This window comes from Budorcas taxicolor, chromosome 9 (assembly GCF_023091745.1).
Source record: "Budorcas taxicolor isolate Tak-1 chromosome 9, Takin1.1, whole genome shotgun sequence".
Classification (NCBI taxonomy): Eukaryota; Metazoa; Chordata; class Mammalia; order Artiodactyla; family Bovidae; genus Budorcas; species Budorcas taxicolor.
Window position 1 is genome coordinate 52217917 of NC_068918.1, and position 14690 is coordinate 52232606.

The window sequence follows — 14690 nt, forward strand, 5'->3', positions numbered from 1 at the left end:
GAATCTCTATTAATCACAAAGGAAGTAGAAGCAAGGCATGATGACAGACCAGTGACCATGGGGGCAGGTGAGAGGTCAGGAAGCAGGCAGTGGCCTCTCTTCCTCCGGGGCTTTTCCTGGCCAGGCGTGAGCCCAGGTACCTGGGAACCTGAATCCTCCTCACAGAGCCATTACACAGACATTACAAGCTGCCCTGAGCAATCAGCAGACGTGGGAGCAGGACAGTGAACGATTTTGGTTGTTTCGGGAGATGGGGTGTTGGGGAGCAGTGTGCAAGCAGCATGAAACAGTGTGATTTGTCCTGTCTTGTAGAGGAAGCCAGTCACAGCCCAGATGCCGAGAGACGGGGAGACTTGGTGAGATGCTGAGACGGTGGCAGCAAAGCCGTCCCCTTCTAACCTGGAGCCAGGCGTGTCAGCACCTGTCACCCTGAGGTTTTCTGCCTGGATCCCCAGGTGGTGTATCCACACTCCTGGCACAGGCTATCCAGAGAGGGACTGACAGGAAAGCACCCAACAAATTTTTGGCAGGTCCACTGTGAAGCAGGACTATTGCCAAACACAAGCAAAGATCCAAGAAGCACAGTGACCTCCAATAACTAGCTGTTCCTGCTCCTCCAAGGGGCTCCTTCACCCAGCAGGCATGTACGATAGATTCACTAACTCTGGGCCAATCACAGTCACCTAGAGTTTGACCATATGGGACTGGAACTTGAAGTGATAAACATGTCCATATATAATGCATACATACAGGCATTTATATTTATGTGTTTGGAGAAGGAAGGGAGGGAGGAAGGATGGACTGCAAGCAGAGATGGTTACTTCTCACTTAGGAAAAAAACAGGAGGTGGAACTACACAACCTCTTACCTAATCTACTATCTATAGGATCTTGTGCAAATCTCTACACTTAAAAGAAAGGTATTTCAAGAAGCTATTCCAATAGGCACTGTGTTCTGTGCAGTAGACTAAGATTACACTAGTTTCACCATGAGAAAGCTCCTATAAAATCTAACTGATAAAGAATTAAGATTTATTCTACCTGTCCTATTTTGAACTGTACCAAATAGTAAATGAGTAATCAAAATAGTGAACCAAATAGTAAACAAGATAAAGTTTCTCTTTACAGTTCAGCTAATAAAGAAGAAATAATGCAATCCATATATCTATTTAGCAGTACCCAATGAATTAAACAGCCACTGAAAACAAAGAGGTCACTACCTATTAGAAAGTACAAAAAACAAGGAATTATCTGGCAATCTCTTGGTTAGGACAACCATGCTTCCACTGCAGGGGGCATGGGTTCAATTCCTGTTTGGGGAACTAAGATCCCACATGCCAGTGCAGTGCAGCCAAAGAAAAAGAGGAAATAAATTACAAAAATGAAAGCAAAATTATAAATGTTACATCTATAATATCAGTTCAGTTCAGTCGCTCAGCCGTGTCTGACTCTTTGCGACCCCATGAACCGCAGCACGCCAGGCCTCCCTGTCCAACACCAACTCCCAGAGCCTACCCAAACTCATGTCCATTTGTAAGTATAAAAAATAAATGATAATTTTTTTAAAAACCATAAAAATACCAGAAGAAACTATGGATTAATATTTTTACAATTTTAGGAGTACAAAGGCCTTTTCATATTAATCATAAAAGCCCCCCAATTTCTTTTTAATTAATTTATGTTCTATTGAAAGATAATTGCTTTACAGAATTTCACTGTTTTCTGTCAAACCTCAACATGAATCAGCCATAGGTATACATATATCCCCTCCCTTTTGAAGCTTCTCCTATCTCCCTCCCAACCCCAACCCTCTAGGTTGATACAGAGCCCCTGTTTGAGTTTCCTGACCCATACAGCAATTTCCTGTTGGCTATCTATTTTACACACTGTAACATAAGTTTCCATGTTACTCTTTCCATACATCTCACCCTCTCCTTCCCTCTCCCCATGTCCATAAGTCTATTCTCTATGTCTCTTTCTCCATTGTTGCCCTCTAAATAAATTCTTCAGTATCATTCTTCTAGATTCCATATGTGTTAGAATATGGGCTTCCCTGGTGGCTCAGATGGTAAAGCATCTGCCTGCAGTGCGGGAGACCTGGGTTCGATCCCTAGGTTGGGAAGATCCCCTGGAGAAGTGTGAGAATATGGTATTTCTCTTTCTCTTTCTGACTCACTTCACTCTCTATAATAGGATCTAGATTTATCCACCTCGTTAGACCTGACTCACAGGTGTTCTTTTTATGGCCGAGTAAATGGTTTTTCCAGTGGTCATGTATGGATGTGAGAGTTGGACTGTGAAGAAAGCTGAGGGCCAAAGAATTGATGCTTTTGAACTGTGGTGTTGGAGAAGACTCTTGAAAGTCCCTTGGACTGCAAGAAGATCCAACCAGTCCATCCTAAAGGAGATCAGTCCTGGGTGTTTATTGGAAAGACTGATGCTAAGGCTGAAACTCCAATACTTTGGCCACCTCATGTGAAGAGTTGACTCATTGGAAAAGACCCTGATGCTGGGAAGGATTGGGGGCAGGAGGAAAAGGGGACAACAGAGGATGAGCTGGCTGGATGGCATCACCAACTTGATGGACATGAGTCTGAGTAAACTCCGGGAGTTGGTGATGGACAGGGAGGCCTGGCGTGCTGTGATACATGGGGTTGCGAAGAGTCGGACACGACTGAGTGGCTGAACTGAACTGAACTGAACTGAATATTCCATTGTGGATATATACTACAACTTCTTCATCCATTCATCTGTCGATGGAAATCTCGGTTCATTCAATGTTCTAGCTATTGCAAATAGTGCTGCAATGAGCAACAGGATACATGTGTCTTTTTCAATTTTGGATTCCTCGGGGGAATATGCCTAGGAGTGGGATTGCTGGGTGATACAGTGGTTCTATTCCTAGTTTTTTAAGGAGACTCCATACCATCTTCCATAGTGGCTGTATCAATTTACATTCCCACCAACAGTGCAAGAGTGTTCCCTTTCTCCACACCCTCTCCAGCATTTATTGTTTGTAGACTTTTTGATGAGGGCCATTCTGACCAGTGTGAGCTACATCTCATTGTAGCTTTGACTTGTATTTGTCCAATAATGAGCAATGTTGAGCATCTTTTCATGTGTCCGCTAGCCATCTGTATGTCTTCTTTGGAGAAATGTCCATCCAGGCCTTTTTCCCACTTTTTGATTGGGTTGGCTGTTTTTCTGGTATTGAGCTATATGAGCTGCTTATATATTTTGGAAATTAATCCTTTGTATTAGATCTTCCCTGGTGGCTCAGAGGTTAAAGCGTCTGCCTCCAATGCAGGAGACATGGGTTCGATCCCTGGGTCGGGAAGATTCCCCTGGAGAAGGAAATGGAAACCCACTCCAGTATTCTTGCCTGGAGAATCCCATGGATGGAGAAGCCTGGTAGTCTACAGTCCACCGGGTTGCAAAGAGTCGGACACGACTGAGCGACTTCACTTTCACTTTCATTTGCTATTATTTTATCCCATTCTGAGGGTTGTCTTTTCACTTTGCTTATAGTTTCCTTTGCTGTGCAAAAGCTTTTAAGCTCAATCGGGTCCCACTTGTTTACTTTTGCTTTATTTCTGTCACTCTAGGAGGTGGGTCATAGAGGCTCTTGCTTTGGTTTATGTCATCGAGCATTCTCCCTGTGTTTTCCTCTAAGAGTTTTATAGTTTCTGGTCTTACATTTAGGTCTTTAATCCATTTTGAGTTTATCTTTGTGTATGGTGTTAGGAAGTGTTCTGATTTCATTCTTTTACATGTAGCTGTCCAGTTTTCCCAGCACCATTTATTGAAGAGGCTGTCTTTGCCCCATTGTACATTCTTTGCAAGAATATACAGTGGGGTTTATTTCTGGGCTTTCTATCTTGTTCCATTGGTCTATATTTCTGTTTTTGTGCCAGTACTATATTGCCTTGATGACTGTAGCTTTGTAGTATAACCTGAAGTCAGGAAGCTTGATTCCTCCAGCTCCATTCTTTCTTAAAACTGAAAAGCCAAAATTTAAAACTGTGATAATATATATTAATGTTGTTCAGTCACTAAGTTGAGTCAGACTCTTTGAGACCCCCATGGACTGCAGCACACCAGGCTTCCCTATCCTTCACTATCTCCTGGAGTTTGCTCAGATTCATGTTCATTGAGTCAGTGATGTTCCCTAACCATCTCATCCTCTTCTGCCCCCTTCTCCTCCTGCCCTCAATCTTTCGCAGCATCAAGGTCTCTTCCAGCGAGTAGGCTCTTCACATCAGGTATCCAAACTATTGAACTACCTTCAGCATCAGTCCTTCCAATGAATATTCAGAGTTGACTTCCTTTAGGATTGACTGATTTGATGTCCTGGCTGTCCAAGGGACTCTCAAGAGCCTTCTCCAGCACCACAGTTTAAAATGTGGTAACATGCATAATTTTTGAAAAGTTCTTATCAATGAATAAAGACAAAACACTCAAATAGTAAAATGGACATAGGATCTGATTAGGCAATTCCACACACACACAAAATCAAAAGCTCCATTAAAGACTGGAACTATTTGATTTAGGACCCTAAAAGAGTCCAGTATACAGCAGTCAGTCTAATTGAAGGAACACACAAACACATGCAAACATTAACTTACAAAATAATATTCAATCTTACTCTTGAAAGAAATGCAAAAAAAAAAAAAAAAAACGAGAGAGATTTTTAAAGCATTAAGTTGGCAAAGACTAGGATGATTCGGCAATATTCATGTTGGTGAGAGCAGTGGAAAAGCCACTGAAAACTTTACCTTTCTGATGGGTAAATCATCTAGAATACACACATATTTGACCCACCAATTTCACATGCAGGAATTTATCCTAAAGAGATAATGGGGGGACTTTGCTGGTGGTCCAGTTGCTAAGACTCTGCAGTCCCATCTCAGAGGGCCCAAGTTCAATCTCTGGTCAGGGAACTAGATCCCACGTACTACAACTAAAAGACCCTGCATGCCACAACTAAGGCCTGGTGCAGTCAAATAAATAAATATATTTTTTAAAGGGATAATGGGAAGAGAGGGGTGAGTTTAAGAATAGCTATATAAAGATATTCACTACTGGGATGGTTATTTTTCTGTCCCAGCTTAATTGGGCCACTGGGTACCCAGCTATTTGGTTAAACATATTTCTGGGTGTCATGAGGATGTTTCTGGATATGACTGCCATTTGAATCAGTAGACTGGGTAAAGTAGATGGTCCTTCCTAATGTTTCATCCAGTCCCTAAAAGGTCTGATAGAATAAAAGGATGAGCAAGAGAAAAGCTACTCTCTCTGCCTATGGCCTGCCTGCCTGCTGGTTCTCAGGCATTCCACAGGATTTCTTGGGATTTCTCAGCCTCTATAATCACATGAGCCAATTCTTTATAAAAATTTTTCCATGTGCGTGTCCCCTTGTTCTGTTTCTGTGGAGTTGTTCAGTCACCCAGTCATGTCTGACTCTTTGCAACTCTTTGCGAAAACTGCAGCACGCCAGGTTTCCCTGTACTTCATCATCTCCCAGAGTTTGCTCAAATTCATGAACATTGAGTTGATGATGTCATCCAACCATTTCATCTTCTATTATCCCCCTCCTGCCTTCAATCTTTCTTAGCATCAGGGTCTTTTCCAATGAGTCGATTCTTCTCATCAGATGCCCAAAGTATTGTAGCTTCAGCTTCAGCATCAGTCCTTCCAGTGAATATTCAGGGTTGATTTCCCTTAGGATTGACTGGTTTTCTGAAGAACCCTAACCAATATAAGTACAGTATTAGCAATACAAATGAAAAATGAGGAAAGAATGGGTATCCTCATCAAAAAGTGGTAAATAATTTTTTATCAAATGGACTACTTGAGAACTGTTTACAGAAATGATGAGATTAACATGAACTGACATGGAAAGATGTCCCCAAAATATTGAATTTTTTTTAAGGAGCTCACTGGACAGTATGTCCACTGTGATTTCACTGATATAAAATTGTGTATCACATACAAGAGTGTGTGTGTTTATGTGTGAAATGGGACAGGATGTTCAGTAAAAAGCAATTTATCTCTGGGTGACTGCATTTTGGATGATTTTTACCCTCTTCAAATTCTGTATTATTTGTATTTTTCTTCAATAAACTCTATCAGGAAAATCAATAAAGCCAGTCTCTTCCATTAAAAAAAAATCATGGTGCAAGAAAAGAGAGAGATGGCTGTACTGGGAGGAGAATTTGGGTAAAAGGAGAATTTGCAGTAGTTGTTATTTTACAGCAGGAGAAATGAGAATGGTGTCGGGGGAAAGAACCAGAAGGGGATGAAAGACTGAGCGCCGCAGACCAAGCAGGTTGAGTGTGTCCAGGGGATGAGCTGGTTCCTACCCTCCGGCAAGGCAGATAAGAGCCTACAAATGTAAAAATAATTCCCGATGAGTGACACCGGAGCTGACTAAAGCAGAGGAACGCTGCCAATGGCAGGGATCTGGAAAGTAATGCAGGAGAAGATGCTGCCACTTCCAAGGTGGGTCAGGTTTCTCAGCGCAGACAGATGGGAGGAAAAGCAATACCCGCTCAGGGACTGTCAGGCTTGTCAGATCAACAGGGTAGAATCTGGGGTTCAAGGAGCAGCGGGCGATAAGACTAGGAAATTAATGTGGCGCTCGCGGTAAAGAGGCTTTGAAGAGGCTGAGAGTCGGGACCATAATGCCGGGGGTATTGTAGGCAGCACAGTGACCCCACTCCTAACAATGTCCAGACATACAAATCCAGCCGCTGCTTGTGGGATTTGCAGATTGAAGGAACTTGACCACGGAGGCAGGGAACACCCAGTGAAAAGGTTAACGGGCCAGAGATGTGAGCTAATGTTGTGAATTAAAATGGTAGCAACAGAAGTAGAGAGCGACATGAAAAGCACGGCGGAAGGCGTCTACACGCGGTATGAACCATGCAGCATTAAAAACCACAGGAAGCCCAAACAGGACAAGGCTGACCTGATTCTATGAAGCTCTGCCGTTAACCATGTTGCATTTAGAATTTTACTCAAATCTCACATTTTATAAACAGATGTTTCCTCCTCTACTTCTGTAACTTATTTCTGTGCTGAATATAAGACAGTGAGGCAGGAATAGGGCACAGTTCTCCTAAAGGAAATCTGAAACCTGAGAGACGGCCTTAGAGCTGAATTTACAATAATCACTACCCGTGAGGGAAAAAATAAATTGACCCAGAACTGGGAGGTGTTGGGGGGTATGTGTGTGGAGGAATTGAAGGGATGGAGGTGGGGAACAGTGAGACCAAGGGAGGAAGAATCAAGAAGAAACATGTCTGTAACACAAATTTTTATGCTATGCCTTGGAAATTTTCAGAAAGTACTACTAAAAAATTCTAAATACAGCTTAAGTGACCAGAGAAACATTATAAAACCCCTTAGGTTGGCTAGAAAAAGTCATAGCCACTCAGAAAAATGAAAATAAAAAATTTAATTCTAAGCAAGCTTCACATTCAACCATCAAAATAGAACATATTTATCATGCTTAAATAAATAACATCTCAATATTTATAAATAACATTGGTACGAACACAATTTTTGCTCTGCTAATTTAAACAGATTTTATACATTTCCTCATAGTCTGTTCTCACTTTTAAATAAAAGATTATAGGTAATACAAAATATTTCATTAAACTTTGACTGAAAAAAAAAAATCCAGACAGGTAAGATAGGCACCCTCTTCACCAGGTAAAATGTGAATTTTTAGACTCCCTGATCAGAACTTCAAAAGTCTTCTGAGAGTGAAAGGGTAAACTATTTTAAAAAATCATCTGTCAATCCTAAAGCCATACACGTGTGGCATGAGTCACCTAGGGGTTTTCAGAAGGCTTTTCTGCCATCAGCGATGTCTCCTCAGATGGCTGGTGGGGGCGGGGTGGGGTACTTGTGGTGGTGAGGGGAGAGCTTAGGAAGTAAAGAATACGGAAGAAGAGACACACTGCCTTGGGAACTCTATCGGGGCAACAGAAATTTTTACAGCTATTTTAAATTCCAAAATATGTTTGAAGGTATGAGTAAAGTTTCAAACTAAGGGAATTTCCAGGTTTTGCAAAAATATATACTTCCCGCTCAAGCCTCAGAAAGCTACAGGGATGAGGCCTCCAACAAGCTTTCAGAAGTTATACCCACAGGAGGCCTGAGCAGCAATGATCTGCCCTACACAGAGAGAGCTCTTGCTCACCCATTCATCTTTGGCAACTGTTCCAATCTTTTGAAGAATCCACCTTTCAAGTTACTTGGTTATTTGTATACTAAGCATTACAACCTCAGCTCTAGAATCACAAAAATCTGTGGGCCTTCCATCTCAACTTTTGATCTTTCCACACAGCAAGTTCTTTGATAAACACGGCATAAGCACTGTGGCTGACTCTATAAGAGTTTAAAATACCAAGACAGCATCTGGTAATAGTTGAGGAATCCATTAAGATATCACAAGTATAATGCTCACTTCCACACACATATAACTAAAATTGGAATACAGAGATTAGCATGGCCCCCACGCAAGGATGATAAGCAAATTCTTAAGCAGTCCATATTTTGGGGGGGGATTAGCAGATACAAGCTACTATATGTATAAAAGAGATAAACAACAAGGTCCTACTATATAACAAATGGAAGTATATTGAGTATCCTGTAATAAATCATAATGGAAATAAATGTGAAAAAGAATATATGTGTGTGTATATATATTCAGATATATACATATATATCTGAATCATTGGGCTGTACACCAGAAACTAACATATAACATTGTAAATCAACTACATACTTCAATTAAAAAAAAAATCACAGATAAAACACGAAACAGGATTCACAATACCTAATAAGAATGAATGAAGTAATTTCACTCACAAAGCAAACTCCAAATCAACTCACCAGCAAGTGTCTGGTATATTCAGAAGGGAAAAATAAAAAGACTTGCCAATTGTGTTTATAAATAATATACCTTGTATATGATAATATAAATATCAACTGATTATAGTTTTTCTCTTAGAGATCTCATGGATGAAGCTTAATTGACTAACCTTAGAGTATCATATTGATTAATAAAGTTGTTGAAACTTTACCTCTTGGGAAAAAATATTTTAATAAAGCCAATCAATAGCTTTTTAACATAAAGATCTCTTACAAATTGAAACTATACAAGAAAGTGAATACTTTCCCCAAAAAAAGAATTGTCAAGGAATACAAAGGCATTTCACATACACAGAGAAGAAAAATAAACACAAGAGCTAAAAACATATACAAATGTTCAGTTTTCTTCATAATCAAACAATGAAGATATAATTCTTACCTATAAAATTGAAACTAAAATAAAAAATTAAGAGGGAATTAATTCTGGTGGTCCAGTGGTTAGGACTTCAAGTTTCCATTGCCTGGAGCAAGTATTTGATCCCTGGTCAAGGAATTAAGATCTCATAAGCCACAATGCAGCCAAAAAACAAATTTAGAATAATCCCTAATGACAAGAGGACAAGAAAACAAACTCTCACACATCACTAGTGAACATTTCTGGAGGGCAATTTGGCAATATGTGTCAAAAGCCTTAAAAATAAAAACAAATGCCTTTTGAATCAGCAATTTCATTTCTCTTCAAGGAAAATAATGAGATGAGGGAGTTCCCTGGTTAGCCTAACAAACAGTTGGTATTCCAGGCTTTCACTGCCATGGGCCCAGATTCAATCTCTGGTCAGAGAACTGAGATCCCAAAAGCTGCACGGCACAGCCAAATAAAAAAAGAGTGAGATTAACATACAAAAATGTTTATCAAAGCATTTCATGTAAAAGCGACAATCTGGAAGCCACCAGATTCAATGTAGTTCTCTTTTAGATATAATGATGTTAAAGCGAAGTGAAGTGAAGTCGCTCAGTCGTGTCCAACTCTTTGCGACCCCGTGGACTGTAGTCTATCAGGCTCCTCCGTCCATGGGATTTTCCAGGCAAGAGTGCTGGAGTGGATTGCCATTTCCTTCTCCAGGGGATCTTCCCAACCCAAGAATCGAACCTGGGTCTCCCGCATTGCAGGCAGACGCTTTACCGTCTGAGCCACCAGGGAAGCTCTGATGTTAAAAAGTATGGGCAAATGCTCGTGATATATTATTAAAGGGAAAAGTTACAGATAACATTGAAAGTATGATCTTAATGTTGTCTACAAAAAACATATAAGGGTATGTACCAATTCAGTTCAGTTCAGTTGCTCAGTTGCGTCCAACTCTTTGCGACCCCATGAATCGCAGCACGCCAGGCCTCCCTGTCCATCACCATCTCCTGGAGTTCACTCAAACTCACGTTCCATCAAGTCAGTGATGCCATCCAGCCATCTCATCCTCTGTCATCCCCTTCTCCTCCTGCCCCCAATTCCTCCCAGCATCAGAGTCTTTTCCAATGAGTCAACTCTTCGCATGAGGTGGCCAAAGTATTGGAGTTTCAGCTTTAGCATCATTCCTTCCAAAGAACACTCAGGGCTGATCTCCTTCAGAATGGACTGGTTGGATCTCCAATAGGTGGAAGGATTGAAGACTTATCTCTTTTTCTGCTAATTTTTACACTATCTACTTTTCTTTTTTGTCTGTGCAGCATGGCTTGTACGACCTTAGTTCCCCGATCAGGGATTAAACCTGGGCCCTTGGCAGCAAAAGCGTGGAGTCCTAATCACTCGACCACCAGGGAAGTCCCACTATCTACTTTTCCAATGAATATGTATTAGTGTTGCTGGCTAAGTACTTTACCCATAACAAAACAGTAAAGTGGATATTATTATTATTCTCAATTTACATATGAGGAAACTGAGGCACACAGAGGTTACATCACTTGTCTAAGATCACACAACTAGTACATCATAAAACCAGGATTTGTCCTAAATTGCCCTAGCTCCAGAGTATGATCTCTTAACCACTTTGCAATGACACACCTTTAAAAAGTAATTTCAAGTAAAATGTCAGATAATCTTTAATTACATGCACTACCAATTCTTAAAGAAAGAGGATATCTTTGTGGGCCAGAATTTTCAGAGCATATTGGGAGACAGGTGGTGAGGCTGGATGTTCTCTCCTGTCTCACCAGGTTGTCCCTTCTTTTTTCAGGTTTTCACTAAAGATTATCTGAAAAGTCACCTACAGTATTTACTCCTGTATCACCATTCTCCCTACCCTCAACACACACCCACACACACATACACACCCACACACACACACACACACACCCCTTGGCTTTTAGGAATAGGAAAGAAATTTTCAAGGAACTGTCATGGTCTGGGAAGGGAGGAGAAGAGTGGTACCAAAGTTTGAGATTTTAAGAATGCTGTGTATATGCGAGTGCACGTGTGTGTGTGTGTGTGTGTGTGCGTGTGTGTGCATGTGTGTGTGTAGCCCACCAGGCTCCTCTGTCCCTGGGATTCTCCAGGCAAGAATACTGGAGTGGGTTGCCATTTCCTTCTCCAGGGGATCTTCTTCCCAACCCAGGGATCAAACAGGCATCTCCTGCATCTCCTGCACTGGCAGGCAGATTCTTTTCCACTGAACCGCTTAGGAGGCCTCCAGGTCTCCTGGGTCCCCCCAAAAAACTCCTAGAGGTCTTATAACAGAGTAGGACTTTGCAGTGGGGGCAGGAAGGCCTTCCCATATACAAAAGCCCTTCTGAATCCCGTCTCTCATTTGTAGAAAAGCTGTAGTCTCCCAGGCCTCCCTGAGTCACGAAAGAGCAGGATTAAGCAATTAATGATTAAGATAAGAGAGTCACAGAATCTTCAGTTCCTCCCTGAAGGACATAGATAACAGTGTCTGAGGCACATTCCTCAGTTGCTTTGCGTATACTATAACTGCCACCAGAGGGAAAAAACTAACCATGGGATGACCAGACTGTAGCCATGACCTCAGTTGCTCTGTCTTGGGCAGTACTGAGTCTGTGGCTTGCACAATTCCAAGAACAGGCCTCAAGGAAACAGGAGCACATCAACCCTAGGGTTGAGGATAAACTGTGCTTAAAATGATCACGGTGACGCTGATTAGACTACTGCAGGACCAGTTTAGAGATGATCATCGTTGTTGACTATGCTGTTCTGCAAGTATTTGGCACCCTCACTGTCAGTGAGCCCACCAAAATTCTCCTTTAAAAACTTTTGACTTCTAACTGACAACTGGGAGGTGATATGGGGGAATGCAAGTCCATCATCTCCCCAGGTGCTGGCTTCCTAAATAAAGCCTCTTTTTTCACCAGCCTTGTCTCTCCAACATTGACTCCAGAGCAACAAGCAAGCTGAACCAGAGTTTGGTCCGGGCTCTGGCTAGTAACAGTCTACCTAGACATATTAACTCACAATCCAGCATAAAATAAAGTATTTTTCATTTCCCTCATAAACAAAAATGTATACTAATTTTCCCCTAAGGAAGTTACAAAGTCGGTTAGATTGAAGCGATGTCAATTCTTGGAAAGGTGTTGTTAAAATGCAAAAGACTCGGACTTCCCTGGTGGGCCAGTGGTAGGACACTGTATTTCCCCTGCAGAGGGTACAGGTTTGATCCCTCGTCCGGGAACTAAGATCCAAGGGCTGCATTCACGGTCTAAACATAGGAAAAAATATTTTTTTAATTAAAACACAAAAGACGCATGACAAACAATGGTGCGTCACGTGTGCATAGGCAAGATTAAAGGACTATTTCCTGTGCATCGTGTGACATTCTTGCTCTGGCCTCCAAACAAAAGCTCGACAGATATAAGTGCTCGTAGATAATATTCTGAGCCATATAGGACACACTGAGATTTCTGTAAGGGTGCACGGATGATCAAGTTGCAAAGGACTAAAGAAAAGTTTTCTGTGTGTCGGAAGAAAAAATATTACTAATCAATATAAAGCAAGCTCCAGCCATCTGTTGTTCTAAATTAGACACTCGGTCAGGTTACAAAGAAGTGAAGTTCTGCCAATGAAAGTAGGAATTTGGACTACTAGATAAAATATCACCACTAGTGATGAAATTACCTTACTAAAGAACAATGACAGCTTTTTAACTTCAGGGATCAATAATGGTTCTCCTCAGTTACAGTTCATAAAGGAGTATTTTATTCTGCTATCCCAAAGCTTATTAAAGATGAGCCACTATTACTAGAGGACTGTGATTTTACACCTAACATAAATTAGATTGACCCATATCTCCAGTAGTATGTCACTCAGTCGTGTCTGACTCTTTGCAACCCCATGGACTGTAGCCTACCAGGCTCCTCCCTCTGTGGGATTCTCCAGGCAAAAGTACTGGTGTGGGTTGTTATTTCCTTCTCCAGGGGATCTTCCCGACCCAGGGATCAAACCAAGGTCTCCCGCATTCCAGGCAGACGCTTTACCCTCTGAGCCACCAGGGAACCCCAGTATGTAGATACATATTATCAAACATTTGTTTTGCAAAAGTGAACCTAAAAAAGATTGCCTTACCAAGGAATGAGACTAGTTAATATGAGCTCCTTCAGTTATAAAGATTTATCCAAAAACAATTCGTATGAAACCCCAAAGACCTCAAATAACAAAAGCAATCTTGAGCAAAAAGAACAAAGCTAGAGGCGTCCCTGGTGGTCCAGTGGTTAAAAATCTGCCTTGCAATGCAAGGGGCACCAGTCTGATCCCTGGTAGTGGAAGATGTGATATGCCTCAGGGCAACTAAAAGCCCGGGCCACCACAACTACTAAGCCCTCCTGCCCAGAACCCATGCTCTGCATCAAGAGAAACTCCTGCTCACTGCAACTGGAGAAAAGCGATGGATAGCGATGAAGACCCAGCGAAGCCAAAAATAAATCATAAATAAAAGAATAGAATATTTTTTTAAAAGGGCAAGAGATAAAAAGTGTTGGCAAGTATGCAAAGAAAAAGGGACCCCTGTACATTACTGGTGGGAATGTAAATAGCGACAGTCACTATGCAAAACTGTACAGAGGTGCCTCAAAAAAATAAAAATAGAACTATCATACGATCCAGCGATCCCACTTCTGTGTATACATCTGAAAGAAACAAAATCAGTATCTCCAAAAGATATTTGTACTCCCATAATCACTGCAGCATTATTCACCATAGCCAAAGTATGCGAGCAACCTAAGTGTCCACTAATGGATAAATGGTTAAAGAAAAGACACACAACACACAGTGGAATAAATTTCAGCCTTGAAAAAGGAGGAAATCTTGTTATTTGCAACAGCATTAATGAACCTGGAGGGCATTATGCTAAGTGAAATAAGCCAGAAAGAGAAACACAAATACTGCGTGATCTCACTTGTGCATGGAATCTTAAAATTTTTTAAATTATAAATAAATAGATAAATAGCCAAACTCCTGGGACAAGAGGTTGCCAGGAGGTAGAGAGTGAAAGCAATAATGAGAGGTCAGTAAAAGGGTACAAACTTTCAGTTATAAGATGAATAAAGTCTGTGGATCAAATAATGTACATGGTGACTATGGTTGATAACACGTATAACTGAAATTCACTGAGTAATAGGACTTAAACGTTCTCACACATACAAAACATGTAAGGTGATGGATATGGTAATCCTTTCACAGTGTCTATGTATATCAAATCATGATGGTGTACACTTTAAATATCTTACCAAAAAAATAAAGTACAATTTTGTCAATTATACCTCAACGAAGCTAAAGGAAAAAAAAGAAAAAAGATGGAGGTGGAGGTA